Below are 19,551 nucleotides of genomic sequence, written 5' to 3' on the forward strand. Positions count from 1 at the left end.
AGGCTCACGATCTGGAAAGAAAACCCCGAGACGAATGCGTATACCTGGGGGTGGAGCAGTTCTCACAGCCACTCCCCTCATCCCCCTGAAATTCCATGCTGTAGTAACATTGCTACAGAAATATGTACAGAAATTGTACATATGTAACGTTGCTACAGAAATATCCCTACTGTGTTCTTTCCCTATGTCTATCTTTCTGTAACTGGCTGGTGAGCCAGGACTCAGGTATGAAAACTAACCTTTATTTTTCTGTAATGCTACAGAAAAAAATCAGACACTAGAACATCTCCTGGACATTATTTTAAAATTTATTTATTTTATTTATTTATTTTTGTCTGTGTTGGGTCTTCTTGCTGCGCAAGGGCTTTCTCTAGTTGCATCAAGCGGGGGCTACTCTTTTTGCAGTGCTCAGACTTCTCATTGTGGTGGCTTCTCTTGTTGCAGAACACGGGCTCTAGGTGCACAGGCTTCAGTAGTTGCGGCACGCAGGCTCAGTAGCTGTGGCTCATGGGCTCTAGAGCGCAGGCTCAGTAGTTGTGGCACACAGCCTTAGTTGCTCCGCGGCATGTGGGATCTTCCCGGACCAGAGATTGAATCCGTGTCCCCTGCATTGGCAGGCGGATTCTCAACCACTGCGCCACCAGGGAAACCATCCTGGACATTATTTAATATGTCATGTGCACAAGCACTGGGGTATTTTTGTGTTTTTTTTTTTAATTAATTGAGATGTTACCATGCAAATTATCAGTCAGAGAAATCATACTTTGTTTACAATCAGGGTGCCTTCAAAAAGGGACTAGATTACAATTGCTAGTGGATCTGTGAGACAGAGTGATCTATGGAAATCAGCTTCACTCAACCTGGACCTGAGAACAGTCTCATGAACTTTATGTCACATGCAGGAGTATTTTAAAAGCAATATTCTGTTTAATATGCAACGGTAATCTTTAAAATTAATATGGTACCTAATATCCATTGAGGACTTGCTATTTGTCAGGCATGGTTCTAAATGTCCTCTTACAATTTTATTTAATCCTCTTAATCAGCCTGTGAGGGAGCTGTTATGAACATCTCCATGTGACCAGTGAGGATAGTGGCAAACAGACTCATTCAGAGACGTGGAGTTGGTAAATGTGGTAACTCACATAAGTAACCTTTGTTTATCAGAGAAAATGGGTAAAGTACGATATAAAGAAGGACAAAAGAGGCATCCATCCTTTACTTTCAGTTTGAATTTTTCTGTACATTTTTATCGCTAGAGATGGGATTGCTGGATATTATTTACATAAATACACATTTAAGTGGGATTTGCATTGGGGCTTTATATTCTCTTCTCTTGGTTAACTTACGATAGTAAGCAACATTGCTTTAACTAAACTATGTGAATGCTATTTCTAATGACTAAAGATAAGTCAACACCTTCCAATACCACTTACCCTATCTGACATGAGCTGAATTATTTAAGCTTCTTCTGCCTCACTTTCCACAGGTACACCTTGACTGCATACATATCTCTCAGAGGTTTTAGGAGGCGTACATTATCTTATTACATGAAGAAAATGCTCAGATATCAGTACCTGGCACATCCTGAGTCTTCAGTGATGTTAGAAAATCTTGTTATTACTATTATCAAACAAGAGAAAGTTACTTTTTTTACAGTAAAACCATAGTAGCTCATTTAGTAAAGTTAGGTTACCAAAGTACATAGTAGAAATAAAACCGTTTGTTTTCTCAAGAATATTCTTAAGATGTTGGAGAACTCCCTCTCCTCTTTTTAAATTCTTCTATCAATACAACCTCTATAATTTTAATAGATTGTTATATCCTCATGAATTTACTTTATATTGTATTGTGGGTATTTTTCAATTCTATTAATAAATCCACAAAACGTTGTTTTCAACGGCTGCCTAGTTTTCTACCCTTTGAACACAATGTAAATCTTTCCCTGTTATTCACCATTTAGTCCGACACGTAAGAACCTACTGGAAACTTCTCCTCTAAGTTGTGACACAGGGGGTCCTGCCTTGGACGCCTCATACTGCTTTGTGAGGCACTTTTGGGTACTCAGCAACCATGTCAAGAAGGGAGCAGAAGTAGGTTGACAAGCTTGTCCTCGAGTTTCTGTCTCAAAAGGGCTTATGTTTTCAGACCTTTGGTTTCTCTAAGGTCTGGCTCTCTACCTTAGCTTGTGTTCAAAGTTTAGGTAACCAGTAACGCCCTATTTAATTTCAAGAAATTAATGGCGGCCCACACTGAGTGAATAAGATGGACAGAAATTAAACAGACAGGATGCAATCAGAAAAGGTTGCCTGCATCAGAGGCAAGAAGAGAAAGGCTGACAGACTGATTCTATGTCAGTCTTTCCTGTGAATCCCCCTTCTTTCTTTCCATGGCTTCCCTGAATTAGAAATAGGACTGGAATATTTAGTAGATGGGATGATGGGGGTGAATATGTTGCCATGACTTTGGAAATTATCAAATAAATAAGGGAATACTCATGGCACAGATGCAAAATGATATCCAGGGGGTGCCTAGTATGTACTGCATAAAAAGAATGCGTGGATTACAGGATAGCCCTTTGCTTCACAATTATTTGAAAGGTGGCATCAGAAAACAATAGATTTTTATTATTTTATACTTTGGAAAATACATTGCTAACTTATTGGCATTTCACATATTCTGTGAAGCCTGCAATGACTCAAATCCTGCTCACCTGATTCAGTATAAAATAATAAATTGTGCCAGTGAGTGTTCCACAAAGGTGACTTTTATTTTCTCCATGGAGGTAGGAACGATGCATAGTACTTCTTTTTATCCTCTTATGATGAAAAGGACAGACCCTGGAGCTAGATTTCCTGGGTCCAACCCGATTGTGCCAGGTACCAGCTGTATGACTTGGACAGATTCCTGAGACAAGTAGTATCTTATTTACCTCGTGAGTCAATGGCTTCATGACAGTAACAGAAGAGGCCTCCCGGGTTACCGTGTGGGTTAAGAGACTTAATATGTGCAAAGAACTGAGAACACTAATAGAGAATTCTCTCACACACAGAATTATTAGCTGTTCCTCTCTTGGGTCATCTTCCGACTTTCTTCATAGGCAGAACCGAGGGTTACTCACAATTTGGTGGGTTCATCTATTGGCTTCAGTAGCTCAGACCTCTACTCTGATGAAGTCAGACTGGCACAGCCTTGAACGTGAAGAGAGGAAACATCCTGCTGCTCCCCCAGAAAAAAAGACACTTGCTCCATCCCAAATTTACCTCAAGTATTCTGTTTGTTATAGAATTGTGATCCTTAAATTTTCAGGATAGCCTCAAGGTCCAGTTAAAAAAGCATAGACTTCCTGTCTCTGGCCAATCATTTTAATTCTCTAAGCTTTAATTTCTTTATCTATAAGATGGGCAGATAATGATTATCATGCAGGGGAGTTGTAATAATTACGCGTGGTAATATATATGTACCAAGTCTAGGAGTCCTGGTACGCAGTGATTCCTTCCCTCAGCCTGAACGATTCCCAGTTACTGGAAATCTCTGGATGGTGATATGATAAATGAAGCCCGTGTCTACTCCTTCCCAGACAAGACTTTAGTTCAATGGGAAGTTGTGTTAAAGGAAGATTTGGGAACTTCATGGTCAGAAATGCTTGCTGCTCAAGATAGGGCCTGATGTATAAGGACAAGCGAAGATGGCTTCCTGGAAAGCTCAGGAAAGTAGCAGAGACAGTGAGGCAGAGGCTGGGAGCCCAGGCAGGAACTAGCTGAGTTTGCTCCTGTGGGAAGGCTGTGATGGGGCAGAGCCCCGTCAGAGGCAGTTGTTAGGCTCTGTCGGCACCTCTAGTGCTGTGGGTCCCACCGCACTGTAGTCAGTGGCCACAGCTTCTTCTATGAAGTTTATGGTAAGGATTGAACTGGGCGCTTGAAAATTTTCTTGCCTCAAATTTGCTTTGTTTCTCACCTAAGTGAACTAAAACTGGGGTTTTTATTGAGATGACAAACATCTGGTGTGTCATAATTTCCTTGGGTTTCTGCAAATACTACTGTATAACTATATTTTCAAAGTCTTCTTCATACAGGATATGTTATTTGTTTTTCTGTTGCTCTGGAAGATGACATTTTAGGTTGCTCTAACTTTAACTGCCCATGTCCAACCACACACAAAAAAAATTTTTTTAAGGGAAATTCCCATAAACATCTGACACAGAAAGTGGAAATAATAAAGAATGTATTTCATCTCTTAAGAGCAACTCACAAGCCCAGAGGGAGAAAAATATGGATGTGCCCAGCAGTGACATCTTCCTGTCTGCCTGACCATGTCACCTAGAAGAAAGCAGGAAAGTGGGGTTTTGGAAGATCCAGGTGTCGTGTGACTTGGCAGGACAGGAGGAAGATGTAGGTAGGGTATTTCTACTGCAAATCTGCTGAGGATTTGCTGCCACTGTTCTGAATAGTTTTTTTGTATTCTTTCATTTATACTTCTCAATCTTGAGAGTCAGTGGTATTATTATCTCACTTTGACCTATGAGAACAGTGTGGCAAAGGTGCCTTATCTCACGTTAAAAAGCTGGGAGGGCTTCCCTGGTGGCGCAGTGGTTGAGAGTCCGCCTGCCGATGCAGGGGACGCGGGTTCGTGCCCCGGTCCGGGAGGATCCCACGTGGCGCGGAGTGGCTGGGCCCGTGAGCCATGGCCGCTGAGCCTGGCTGCCACCCCTTTGCTTCATCTTTTGCTCTCTTCCCTTTGATTTAATTACGGTCTTTAGTGTTACGTTTGGATTCCTTTCTCTTTCATGTGTGTATCTATTATAGATTTTTGGTTTGTGGCTAGCATTAGGTTTATATGTAGCAATCTATATATAGAATATTTTCAGTTGCTTATCTCTTAAGGTCAAACACTTTGCACTTTAACAACCTTGCATTTATACTCCACACCCCCATGTTTACTGTTTTTGATATCATGTTTACGTCTTTTTATTTCGGATATCCTGAACTGCTTATTGTGGATATAGATGATTTTACTGCTTTTGTCTTTTAACCTTCCTACTAGCTTTATATGTGCTTGATTGACCACTTTTACTGTATATTTGCCTTTATCAATGAGATTCTTGCTTTCTCATTTTTCATATTTCTAGTTGTGGCCGTTTCTTTTCTACTTAGAGAAGTTCCTGTATCATTTCTTGTAAAGCTCCTTTGGTAGGGCTGAACTCTTTTTATCTTTTTCTTGTCTGTAAAACTTTTGATAGCTCTATCAAATCTGAATGAAATCCTTTCTGGGTAGAGTATTCTTGGTTGTTGGGTTCCCCCCTTTCATCATTTTAAATATGTCATGGCATTCTCTTCTTGCCTGCAAATTTTCTCCTGAAAAGTCAGCTGATAGCCTCATAGGCCCAGGAACTAATAAGCTAGAGGGAGGATTCCAAAATGACACTAGCCACCACGAGTGTCCTTGTGGTAGAATGAGCTCCCCAAAACGGCTGCTACCAGGGTCTAGGCCCCCCGGGTGAGCTCTGTTTGCCTCCTGCCTCTGGGGAGCTCTCCAAGATCATCAGGTGAACCTGACCCAGGCTCCTTTAAATTACTGCCACTGCCCTGTGAGATTCTGTGTGCGCCCTGTATGAGTGGAGCCTCTATTTCCCTCAGCTCTTTGGCTCTCCTGAAAGTAAGCCCTGCCACCCTTCAAAGCCAAACATTATGGGGGCTCATCATTCCAGTGCAGGACCCCCGGGCTGGGGAGCCCAGTGTGGGGCTTGGTACCCTTGCCTCTTGGGGCGAACCTCTGAGATTGTAGTTATTCTCCCACTTGTGGGTCACCCACCCTGGGTTATGGGTCTTGCCTATACTGCACCTTCACCCCTTCTACCCATCTTGTTGTGGTTCTGGTTCCTTCTGTATATCTTTAGTTGTAGAAGATCTCTTTTGCTAGTCTTCGGGTCTCTCTCATCAACAATTTACAGTTGCTCTGTAAATAGTTGTAATTGGGTGTGCCCATGACAGATGAGCTCAAGGTCTTCCTACTATGCCATCTTCTTTGATAATTCTTTTTTTTTTTTGCGGTACGCGGGCCTCTCACTGCTGTGGCCTCTCCCGTTGCGGAGCACAGGCTCCGGACGTGCAGGCTCAGCAGCCATGGCTCACGGGCCCAGCCGCTCCGCGGCACGTGGGATCTTCCCGGACCAGGGCACGAACCCGTGTCCCCTGCATCGGCAGGCGGACTCCCAACCACTGCGCCACCAAGGAAGCCCTGATGATTCTTTTTACCTAGACTCGTTTTGTCTTTCCTTTGGACCAGGAAGCTTCATAGAGTCAATTTATTTAAAACCCTGTTTCTTGTCTACATGATTCTATGAACTTATTACATCCTAAATAGGGCCATCCCATAGCACATAAGGCTCCTTTTTACTCATTAAAAAAGACACACACCCCTATGCAGAATTAGAAAAAGGCAGTCTCTTGAGACTAACATAGCCCTGGTCCTGAGGGTAGATGGGGGGTGGGCATGGGAAGGGATACCCAACCCCTAAGCACCCTTGAGCAGGGCGCAGTGACAGACTATACACATGCCACCACTCAGTGCGTGTGTGTGGTATGGGAGCATCATTACTGTGTATAACTGATGTATCTTTTCCTCATTCTGACACTGGAAGAAGGTACTAAACTTAGCAATTTAGAATAGTCTCTGCTATTTTATTTTTTTTATTATTTTTTTTATTTTTTTGCGGTACGCGGGCCTCTCACTGTTGTGGCCTCTCCCGTTGCGGGGCACAGGACCCGGATGCACAGGCTCAGCGGCCATGGCTCACGGGCCCAGCCGCTCCGCGGCACGTGGGATCTTCCCGGACCAGGGCACAAACCCGTGTCCCCTGCATTGGCAGGTGGAGTCTCAACCACTGCGCCACCAGGGAAGCCCTAGTCTCTGCTATTTTAGAACGGTCTCCTTCAGGTTACTTCGGTCCCTTTTGGCACATCCTTTATCTTTTTTGCTCCTCTCTCTTCCTTCCTCTCGTCCCCCAGAGGGTATCACTACACATAGGAGGAGTGTGAATTCTTATGGTCATCCTCCCACCCTCCTTGTGTTCTCATCAACTTCCAGCTCTTTGTCCTGCTGGTCTCTTCCGCTCAATTGGCTGGTACAATAATCAGAACTTAACCTACCACTATTGATTCCACATGTTGTACCCCTTAAACTTACACAATCTTGTATATCAATTTTATCTCAATAAACCCGGGGAAAATAGATAAAATAAAAGAAGCAAAAAGGGAGCTGTTTCTGAGCACAGCCACTATCTCCTTCCATGGGTGACCTCATGGTTTAGTGTTAACAGAAGAAGGACTACAGGTGACATGATTTATGTAGGAGAGTAAAAATATGCTGCCTACAAATTTCCAAAGTATTACCCTCATTGCACAGTGTGATTGTTCTTCAAGTCCAGGCTATGGAGTTTTGAGCCCTCTTTATGTACCCCGTCTATGATATTTCTTGCTAAATTAAATTCATAAAACATAGAAGATAGATGATTTTCTTAGACTTTTACCTTCCCCTAGGGGGGAAGGGTCCTAGGGCAGACTGTTCAGAAACAAAGCTCTTTAAGATGTGCCCCAAGGTGACCTTCTAGCCATGACCTCTTGAGTGGCTACTCATTCTGTCCTGATCAGGCTCTGCCAGGCAGGGAGATAGGTCTGGGACAATCCATATTTGCTCACAAATGCCAAAGTATATTCTTATAAAGTTAGTAAACACTAAGGGTATTCAAAGTGGCCCAATAGTGCAATTGAAACAGCACGGACTCTTTTTTTGGACTGATCGCTGCCTCTGTCTAAGCATCAATTCCTTCTTCCATGAAACATGCTTATTTGCAGAGTTTTTAGTCACATAAGCTTCTGAACACATATGACATCTAACACATTATCTGGCAGCCATTGGGAGCTAAATGGATGTAAATTCCGTTATGTTCATTGTCAGTACCTTTGGCCTGAGTTTTTCACAATTACTGAAAATCTCTGGGAAATGAAATAATGCACCTTGCCTTTTCTTCTCTCTGAGATAATCAGGCCATTTCAACATACATATTCTCTAAATAGGAACCCATGTCTACAGGAAATGATGTCAAACCAGACTTTTGGGGGCACAGTTATTAACATCTGTAGGGGTACAACTGATAACCATCAGACTCCCTTTCCTCTTTCCTTTGATATGAGGCATCGACCTGAGAAGCACAGGAAGTGCTGCAGGCTGAGGCTGAGGTCTAGCCAGGGCTGAGATCTGGACTTGGGACCGAGGTTGCTCCATGTTGGGAAGGATGTGGTCACAAGTCATGATAAGGGGTGTTTTTGCTCATTGTCTTGGCTCTAATGATACTGTAGGTTCCCAGGGCCCATTATATTGGGTCTTCATTTCATCTTCTTTTGTGAATTTTATTTACTCTGTGGTTGCAATTCTTTGATTATAACTGACCTTAAATAAGGTTTTTTTTCAAGTAAATATCTGACCCTCAAAAGCCTGATTTGGTTTCAGCTCCTGTGTGGTATGGAAAGTTATATCTGGATACCCTACAGTGAAAACATATGTTTCCTTTCTGCTATTAAATATTTTCATTTGCTTCAATTGGAATAGCATTTCCAACCAAAAGCAAAATAATCAAGAAATAAGACATTACTTTTTCTTTGGTGGCATGGGTAATTCTATTTTTTTCTTGAAGTATAGTTGATTTGCTATATTATGCTTTCCTCAGGTGTACAACATAGTGATTCAGTATTTTTATAGATTATACTCCATTTAAAGTTATTGCAAAACAATAGCTCTGTTTCTCCGTGCTCTTGCTTATTATTCTGTACATAGTAGCTTGTATCTCTTAAACCCATCCCCCTATCTTACCCTCCCCACCTCCCTCTCCACACTGGTAACCACTAGTTTGTTCTCTATACCTGTGAGTCTGTTGCTATTTTGTTATTCACATTCTTTTGTTTTATTTTTCAGATTCCACATATAAGTGATAACATAAGTATTTGTCTTCCTCTGTCTGACTTATCTCACTGGAATTTACTTTATTAAAAAATCCTCACCATATCTGAGAAATAGGGAAACAAATTTACGTTCCCAGCATGAGTGAAGAACAGATGAACATTTGTAGCCATACATCCTGTCTGCCCAGGCTGAGTGCCCAAAAAGGATAAGCAGCAGATAGGGAAGAGGCCCAGGAAAAGGAGGAGAGAGACTCCCAGGGTGTGAGCAGACGAAACACATCCCTCCACTGGGTAAATTGGTATAAAAAGGAATGTCCACATGCACTTTCACCTTTTGGTTCCTGGACATAAACTTTCTGGCTATGAGTTAGATGTCACTATACTCGGCCCCTGGAGGAGAACGCAGCCCATCTAAGGCCACCTGTCAGAGAGGGAGCCCGGACCTCACTCTCTGCCCACTTTCCAGTCTCCCAAACAGCAACCAGAGATAAGACCATTAACCTAGTCCATGAAGGTCTGACTCGTAAGGCATATAGGACAGTTAAGAGAAGTGGACAGTCAATCTGGAAGAGCAAAAGGAAGAAATCAAGCACGTGGTCAAATAAAGTGGGTTATGTTTGCCCCCAAATAAGTAATATAAGTTGAAGAGTAAGAAGAAGGTTTCATCAAGCGTGTTTCATTTCACTTTTCACAAAGCCACTAAGATCCCGTCCCTAACAGAACAGGATGTGCCACTGCTCCTTCAGTAAGAAAACAGGAAACTGGATGGGTGTTGATAAAGTATCATTAAATTCTGTGCTTTCTAGTTGATAAACTTCGTAGAGAGGAGCATGTGTTTCTTTGTTATTTCCTCAGGGCTTGGAAATCCTAGTGCCCAAGGAAGGAATGCTTTTGTCAGGTGACACAGTCATGGTTTCTTTGAGCTTCAAATTCCATCGGCTGAAATTAAATGGAAATCAACGATTTCCAATGTGCCCATTAGTGGAATCCATAGGGGTTAGCCTTCTGCGTCGACAGCCGATCGAAAGTCTATCTTCTCCCTACTCTCCAGGTGAAGATCACATGAGGCTGATTTTCTAGCAACCTTCCATGAGAGGTAGACGATCACATTCTCAGGCAATAGGAGTGCCAAACAACCTTGCAGACAGAAACCCCTCCTGTGCAATGAAGTGTGAAGTTTTTGCTCATCACGGCATCTGCATCTGGACAAAACAGAAGTAAAGAAAGCAAGAACGTCGTAGCACAGTGTTAATAAGAAAACTGCATATTTTTGGCAGTATCTGTACTACTTAGTGTCTATAATAAGGTAAAAAAAAGACATTTAAGCCCAATAAGCCACCCTGAGCATTAACACTGTCTCTCACTTGCCAGACAGGATCACTGGGAATCAAGAGAGAAAACAAGATTTCATTTTGTAAAGAAGCAAAAGTTGTTAGAGAAGAGGGGAGAAAAAAAATGGTCAAGACAGAGCCCATTACAGGCCTTTCTAACCATCAAATTTCATGTTTCTCTAAGTGCTCAAAAGTTTCCCAGGTATTTTTAATATTATGAAACATGCAAATTCTTTTTAAAAATAAATTTTGAAATAAAATTCAAAAGTAATAAAAGTTGTCTATTAGACAATATAGGGGCCACAGAAGTGACATAGAAAAAAATTATCCATGATCCCAACCTCCAGAGGTGACCATTGCAAATTAGCACCCTTTCCTCTACCTTGGGCTGATGCTCTAAACCCATTCTCAGGGCTGAAAGTAAAGATCACCCAAGACAAAAGAATCAAATGGATTTCCAGGTGGGCCTAGCAATTTTCAGAATTGTGGTTTTTCCAAGTTGACGCTTAGCGAACAGACATCACTATTCCCACAGTACTAGTATGTACAGGGAGTTAGCAGTAGATGATATGATATGATATGATTTATGATTTTTAAGGTTTTCCTAGACTTTACTCAGCATTAATTCGATAATATAATGTTGGTTCTATTACTCAAAGTCATTGTGAATCACCCACCTCAGCTGTGAGAGAAAGTTAAGTTGAGTCAAAGTCATCAGGAGATTTCAGGCATCCATCTGTACAAATTCCCCCATCCACCCATGGTAATGCAAACACCTCAATAATACTGGAAATATAGACCTCACTTCAACAGACATTAATTGAGCCCCTTCTGTATTCAGTACTGTACATGCTAATCAAATGCTTTCCATGTTCTCTGAACCATTTAATTGCCAATGTTTACTTAGGACAGGGCTGGTTTGCCTCCGGCTGGTTTGCCTTTGGTGTGTGCTGTCAAAGTGCCCTTGATGAAGTTCACTTTAACCTAAAGAAGAAGGCAGGAGGAGTAAGTGACTCCAAATATAGACTTGTTTTCCTCCCATAAGGCTTGTTGCTCCATAAGCAAGACCACTGTCAGTCTCACCTGTGTGTGCCTTAAGGGTACTAGGGACCTGTGATGGAAACTTAGATTGAAATTGATTGGGGATGGCTTCTCAACAGGCTTTCTTCATAGCTAGCTAATCTCTCTAACTAAACTGTAAGTCAGCCACACTATGACAGATGTGATGCTAAGACCTGGATATGAAGAGGTGTGTGTGTGTGTGTGTGTGTGTGAGTGTGTGTGTGTGTTCCTGTACGTATAGCTGCCCTCATCGTTACTTTGTTTGTTTCATTTGTTACTAGCTAACGTTTACTGAGTTCTCACAGTATGCTGAGCACTGGACCAAATCCTTAATATGTGTCATCTCAGGAACGCTCACACAACCAGGAGGACCTCTATTTTACAGGTGAGGAAATGGCGATAGCAGCGATCGGCCTTGTCACATAGCTAGTAACTGTCAGAGCCCACGTCAGACGTAGGTCTCTCGGATACAAGAGACCAAGGTCTTCACCGCTTGGCTACACCTTATCTGTAGCCAGATAATTGTTGACTATTGAAGAATCAGAAAATGTAAGAGCTATTTGAGACGACAAACCTAAGAATTATTTATCCCTCCATTCTTTTAACCAGAGCAAATCTACTTTCATTTGTTTTATATAAGATCACATTTGAAGAAAACAAAAATCATGTTTGTTTCATCATGGCAAAACAACAAAAATTATAAACCATGAGCTGAGCTAGAAGTAACCAGCATTCCTGGGAGACTTATAACCCTGAACCGTAGTTAAGTTGGGGACTGTCATTTCACTGGGGAGTGGCAGCCCAGCAGCAGAAAGGGGGCTCTACAGAAGTGACCTCCAGCTTTGACAAAGCATATGAGATTTGCAATGTCTGCTGTGCACAACGCCTGGCTCAAAGTGTCACACACTTATTGTGGGATAAATGGAATCTTAAGCCAGAAAATGCAAGACTCCCCAAACCTCAATCCAAAGTAGACTTTGACTTGGACTCAATAAGTAGCAGCATTTATAAGTTTTGTGCAAAATCAAATATCACCATTCCAGGGCATGAATTTGATATATTTATTATGCAATCAGCCCTGCTTGTGGTTAGATCATGGTGTGTTTGCTACATTTTAGCCTCTAGGAAAATGAATAGCATTTAGGGACTTCCCTGGCAGTTCAGTGGTTAAGACTCTGCACTTCCACTGCAGAGGGCCTGGGTTCGATCCCTGGTCCCGCAGCCATGGTGTGGTCAAAAAAAGAGAAAATGATTAGCATTCAATCTAATATCCATTATTTTAATCCAAGGAGATAAGTAGATCATAAAAAACACTAATGAAATACAAATTGATTCATACAAGAAAATGTCACAGATAACGTGGTATATATATCTTGGCAGAAAATAAAAGAGTGAGTAGTGGATATTGACTCAGATAAATAAACATGGGTGCCCTGGGAAAGCCTGTTGAGAGCAAGATGATTCCCTGAAAACATAACCCTGGTTATTTGCACATACTTCTGAAAGCTTCCTCTAAGAAAATATAGGATTGGGCCACTTCACATAGAGTCACCTATATAAAAGTTGATCTAGAAAACTGTACAGAAGCATACAGGTGGTAACTGTGGTTTCCTAACTCACAATAGTGAATGAAAACCCAATGATTTTTGTGACCACCTATAGGGGTGGGATAGGGAGGGTGGGAAGGAGACGCAAGAGGGAGGAGATATGGTGATATATGTTCATGTATAGCTGATTCACTTTGTTATAAAGCAGAAACTAACACACCGCTGTAAAGCAATTATACTCCAATAAAGATGTTAAAAAGAAAACCCAAGGATCATTTATTGAATGACGTGACTCTAATGTCTGCTACTGTGCACTTCCCAGAGGGCACAATAGTAGGTGGCCGCGTCTTGTTCCTGTACATTGTGAATGGTGAGGGTCGACGTAGAAGTTTCGGGTTTCTTGTCTGCCTCAAACTTGCCCAGTGTAGCGTCTGATTCCCTTCTGACGGTGTTGTTAGGTAAAATGTGTAGCAGGTGCTGTATGGCTTCACCAGGTCTTTCTTGATACCAATATACAGACGTTTTAGAAATGGTTACACCAGATACCATGCATTCCAGGCGGGCTGTTTTTGACAGCTTTTTGGTAGTGGAGAGTTGAGGTTGCTCTAGATGACCTGCACCATACACACATACTGGAAAAAAAAAAAAAAAGGAGGAGAGTAAATAAACCAGAACCTTGGAATTTTTTTAAATGACAAAATTAGAGAATATTGGTCAAAGGCTATTGGGGAAGAAAACGACTTACAAGCCCCAAGGACTGTCAGAGTGAGCACGTGGAACAGTGACGGCATGTCTGCAGGAACTGTGCTCTCCTCCAGGACAGCCTGGAAGCGCTGCTGAGAATAGTTTCAGACCAGTGGGGCTTGGCTGAGTCAATCAAGTCTAACTTCCTATTGGTGACAGTGACATGGCTCTTTCCTCATTGTGAAGGAGTGTTTCTCACCACCTGCTATTACACCCTCTCCAAGTCAGTAGTTCAAGCTCCTCCAGCTTACTATAGACCACACAGACGGCCAGCTTAGAACTCTGACGGGACTCATTTTTCCAAACGGTATTCATGAATCTGCCATGACATGCAAGGCATTATGCTAAGTTCTTTGGACGTAATAAAGATGCAAAGATAGGGCATCTAACCGTGGAGAGCTGTCTAATGGGGAGATGGGGTGACAATGCCATGATCGTGGTATTTATTCTCTCTTTTCTCCCACTGCCTTTCACAGAAGAAATCAGCCGCATAGCACAGGGATATCAGCTCAGTGCTTTGTGACCGCCTGGAGGGGTGGGATAGAGAGGGTGGGAGGGAGGGAGATGCAAGAGGGAAGAGATATGGGAACATATGTGTATGTATAACTGATTCACTTTGTTATAAAGCAGAAACTAACACACCATTGTAAAGCAATTATACCCCAATAAAGATGTTTAAAAAAAAGAAAAGAAATCTTCCATAACCCCAGAGAGGTGGCAGGCCAGAGCTGGTGAGGAAAGAAGGAGGGTGATCTGGGCTGGGTTATGCATCATTGGGCCCACAGAGAACTTCTGTAACCAGCTGGAGAGACTTCGGTTCATCAGTCTGCTTACATCTGCTCAGTTACCCACACCCACCTACAGCATAGGGTGCTACTGACCACCTTCAGGGTCTGGAGGCTCCATTCCAGTTTGTTTGCTTCCATTTAAATTTCAGGTTTATGTCTTCCCCCTTGGCTACCTGGATGATATATCAAATCCCAGTTTCTCGTGTGTGAAACAGGATTTCCTCTTTCTGGATTCCTGAGTTTCCTTTCAGTCTGGTTTTCTTTCTCTAACCCCAAGATATTTCACCTGTTTAGGGTATTTTTAAGAAATTAAGGGTTTAATCTCTGGATCATCAGAAGGTTTCATTTGAAAGTGACAGGTTCTGATAGGTTCAGACGAAAGGAGGGGACACTGCTGGCTCAGATAAACTCCACATGGCTGCCAGCCTTCCAGACTTCCTTGTCAGGTGAATGGTCCCGTCCTGGGGCTCTGCCTGGGGTCCCCGGCTCTCTGGACAGACAGCAACGTAACCCCATCAACAGTGGGCTGAGGGGAGATGGTCCTTCTCAGGACAGAGTCACCAAATAGGGACATTTGCAGAGTCCAACATGAGACCCTGTAATTCTGTGAGGCTATATTGCTTTGGAAAAGATAGAATGACAGCTGGAATCCAAGAACTGCCACTTGAAGGATGTGTGTCCTTGGGCAAGTCACTGTAAATGGGAACAATGGTGTTTACTCTGGTTATGCTGTCCACCCTGTGCCAGGGATTGTGTCAAGTTGTTTGTTTTTTAAATAAATACTATCTAAGTTGGTCTTAAGTACCATTTAATTCTTATTTTAATCCTTGTAATAATACTTCAAAGTACTTATATTCAACCACATTTGACAGATGAGAGAATCAGAATCTTAAAACATTTCATCTGCTCGGGATCTTTTTTTTTTTTACATCTTTATTGGAGTATAATTGCTTTACAGTGGTGTGTTAGTTTCTGCTTTATAACAAAGTGAATCAGCTATACGTATACATATATCCCCATATCCCCTCCCTCTTGCATCTCCCTCCCACCCTCCTTATCCCACCCCTCTAGGTGGTCACAAAGCACCGAGCTGATCTCCCTGTGCTATGCAGCTGCTTCCCACTAGCTATCTATTTTACATTTGGTAGTGTATATATGTCCATGCCACTCTCTCACTTCACCCCAGCTTACACTTCCCCCTCCCCGTGTCCTCAAGTCCATTCTCTATGTCTGTGTCTTTATTCCTGTCTTGCCCCTAGGTTCTTTGGAACCTTTTTATTTTTTTTTAGATTCCATATATATGTGTTAGCATATGGTATTTGTTTTTCTCTTCCTGACTTACTTCACTCTGTATGACAGTCTCTGGGTCCATCCACCTCACTACAGATAACTCAGTTTAATTTCTTTTTATGGCTGAGTAATATTCCATTGTATATATGTGCCACATCTTCTTTATCCATTCATCTGTTGATGGACACTTAGGTTGCTTCCATGTCCTGGCTATTGTAAATAGTGCTGCAATGAACATTGGGGTACATGTATCCTTTTGAATTATGGTTTTCTCAGGGTATATGCCCAGTAGTGGGATAGCTGGGTAGTATGGTAGTTCTATATTTAGTCTTTTAAGGAACCTCAATACCGTTCTCCATAGTGGCTGTATCAATTTACATTCCCACCAACAGTGCAAGAGGGTTCCCTTTTCTCCACACCCGCTCCTGCATTTATTATTTTTAGATTTTTTAACGATGGCCATTCTGCTCAGGGTCATTTAAGAAGTAGGTAATGGAGCCTGGATTCAAACCCAAGTCTAACAAATTTCAAAGCCTGTGCCAACATCTGTTCAATACATAAAGGTGATATATATATGTGTGTGTATATATATATACACACACACACACACACACATATATATATATATATATGATGTCTTTTAAAATTATAATATGCAAGGGACCATGAAGAAAATTTCAGAAATATTATGGAAACTCAAGAATAACTCTCACACACCAACACACAAAGACTATAAGATATTCTTGAAGAACCTATATTCATTAACGTGGTTGACCTCAAAAAGTAAAAGAAATTTCTTCTAACACTTTTGAGTTAATAGTTGATGGCCTTTTAAAAAGCCTAATTTTCTTGAGGTTGTAACAGAAATCATTGATCCATTAAATGATAACAAATACCCTTTATTGAGTGTGAAACATTGTACATACTTGTCCCTCCTTTGCAAGCATAAAAGCATACTTATGCCCATTTTACAGATGAAACAGAGGCTTAGAGAGGTTAAGTAACTTACTCGAGGTTGCCTAGGGAATAAAGACACACCAAGAATTTGAGCCAAGTCAGCCAGTCTCCAGAGCCTGTGCCCTAAGTAACATGTTTGGCTGTTTATGATTCAGGAATTACTTTGTCTCCTCACTGGACTGTTTCATTTTAATGCAAATTGTGGGGTTACTGTACAGCGGATCTGTTCTCAATTCGTGCTTCCTGCTTACAAAGTGCAGTAGTATTTGGATGCATTCACTTACGCTAACTTCTAGCGCCCCCTTTTGGCCATAGGAGATATGTCATACATGTTATATTCCCCTGCATCGGAGCCCCAGTAAGTGATGTCTGTTAACAGCAAAGACTCAGCATGATGAATGAAAGTGCCCTGGAATGCAAGGCAGAAAACTTGTTTTTCCAGTTGTATTCCTAATATGCTTGGTATTTTTAAGCAAGCGACTCCTCCTTGCAAGGCCCCCATTTCCCCAGCCTCAAAATGAGAGGAGAGGGTGATGTTTTTGGTCTCTTCCAATTCCAATAATTTGTGATTCTGAACTGAATTGACACTCCAGTTGTTGAAATAACAGGTTTGGCAGGATGCAAAAGATGAAATCTTATCATGTTGGTTTTGATGTAATAATAATGCATGTTTCTTGCTTCCTCTTGACAATAACTGCTCTAGAAAACTTTTATTCTGAGTAGGTTCCTTTGCAAAACCCCATTAATTCCTAAGTGTATTGTGAGGGTATATATAGTCACTGGCTTTGTTACCCAGCCTGACCACTACAGAAAGTACTTCCTCCAGCAAACTTGTCCCAAGCCAGTGCAAAGGAAATGCTCAAATATCGCACCTAGAAAAGATGCAAACGTTGAGGCATGGAGAGAGCCCAACGTGCTCATGTGCACGCACACACACACGTGCACACACAGGTGCACACACACACATGACTACAGTACATACCCAGAGCTGAATTATGCTGATTATCATAGGTAATTGGTTCTGGCTCTGTTGAGAAACTAAGAGAGAAGACCTTCAGTAAATCTAAATATGCCTACAAAATAGAATTCTCTTGGGGATATTTAGAATTTGCCATCTGTCTGTACCACCCCCATGCTTCAAGTTTATTTATAATTTTAAAGTGTTGTAATGTTTCATGGTTTTTAAAAAGCAAAAGGATTATCAACAACATACTCAGTATGCCTGTCTCTGAGGGACATGGTAGTTGACTATGGTTTGGAAAACATCTTGGCTAAAAACTAGATTCTCACACCTTCTTTCATTTTCATTTCACAGAGACCCCCAAAGGCTTGTATCAATACCTGACTCCAGTTTTTAAATGTAGGAGCATCCTCATTCTGGGTTTGCTTTAATTGTCTTGGAGGAGAACATTGCCTTGAAGGTGAGGTCAACTCCATGACTAGTGCACCATGGCCAGGTCCAGCTAGACATCTGTTGGTAGCCAGTGTACCTGAATTTTCCCTGAAGAAGGAAAAAGTTGGGTTGTCCACAACCACTGAAGAAAATGAACCAATTCCCCTTGGGTTAACCTGATCTTAATTTACCCGTTGAAACCATTCTTGAGATTGAGGGGAGATAGGTTGTTGACAATTAAGTCTCAAAACTCAAATATGAGGTTTTGATGGCTTGTCCTGGAATTAGCATTCTCTGAGTTTCTCCATGGTATATATTTTCTGATTGCTTTTTGGGTTTTGTGTATTTTTTAACCTTCATTCTCATTTTTGTGTGTGTCATATTTCTCAGTGTAGAGCACACTATCACCATTAATCTGTACCAGTCATGTTACATAGTTTTACATATTTGTTATTTATTTTATTCTTTTTTCCCCTTCTTTCCTTATTCCAGTTCCTCCATAGATGCTCGATCTGTTATGCCCTTCAAGCTTATGTATCTGGGAAAACTAGAGTATCATTTGTGAAGAATGTATTTTTGCGTTGATATAAATGGCACAGCAACCTTACCTGCCTGTGTCTGTACATCTGTCTGCTCACCTGGTTTACTGCTCTTCACAGCTCGCTGCATCCATCCCCCAGGGACCAGCATCTCACCTGCTGCCTGCTCCTGGCCATCCCCAGCTATGCAGTGACTGACACCTCAGAGGATCTCTTCATGCCCAGAGTAAGCAATTCCCTGGGAATGTAACCCCAGGGTTGTAGGTCACAGGGACTACACATACACATGTTCACTAAATACCGTCAGTGCTATGTTAGCTGACATTTTAATTTTCACCAACCTGCTGGCTACCAAGCAGTATCTCACTAGTCTATGAGATTATTGGCACTGGTCTGATTATTAGGAAGCTGAAGTTCTCCTTTTATGCCTGGTATCCACTCAAGTGTCTCCTCCAGAGCCTTGCCTATTCAAGTCCTTAATACAGAGCAAAAAGAAGGGTGGATAGCAGAGGGGCAAACCTATGTTAGAGCCAGGATGCCTAGGCTATAGCCTGGCCCTGCTGTTTATTGGCTGTGTGACCTGGAGGAAGTTCCTTCATGTCACTCACTGTACCTTAGCCTCATTTACAAAAGGGAAAAACAGGAACTACCTCACAGATTAATGAAGATTAATACTTGCAGAACACTTAGGTGAGTGTCTGGTAAATAATAGACATTCAATAAATGTTAGTTATTATATACTATATATTATATAATAATATACTATAATATATAATAATACTGTATATTATTACATAATATGTATATTATACTTACTATTACAAGTAATTTATTAATATTATAAATACAAAGATAAATAACAAACATAAGTGAATTATTAAAATTGTATTAAGGTAATACTATTAGTTTTTTGTTGACTTGAATAAGTTTAACATACTTATCT

The sequence above is a fragment of the Orcinus orca genome, chromosome 9, assembly GCF_937001465.1.
Source record: "Orcinus orca chromosome 9, mOrcOrc1.1, whole genome shotgun sequence".
NCBI classification, from domain to species: Eukaryota; Metazoa; Chordata; class Mammalia; order Artiodactyla; family Delphinidae; genus Orcinus; species Orcinus orca.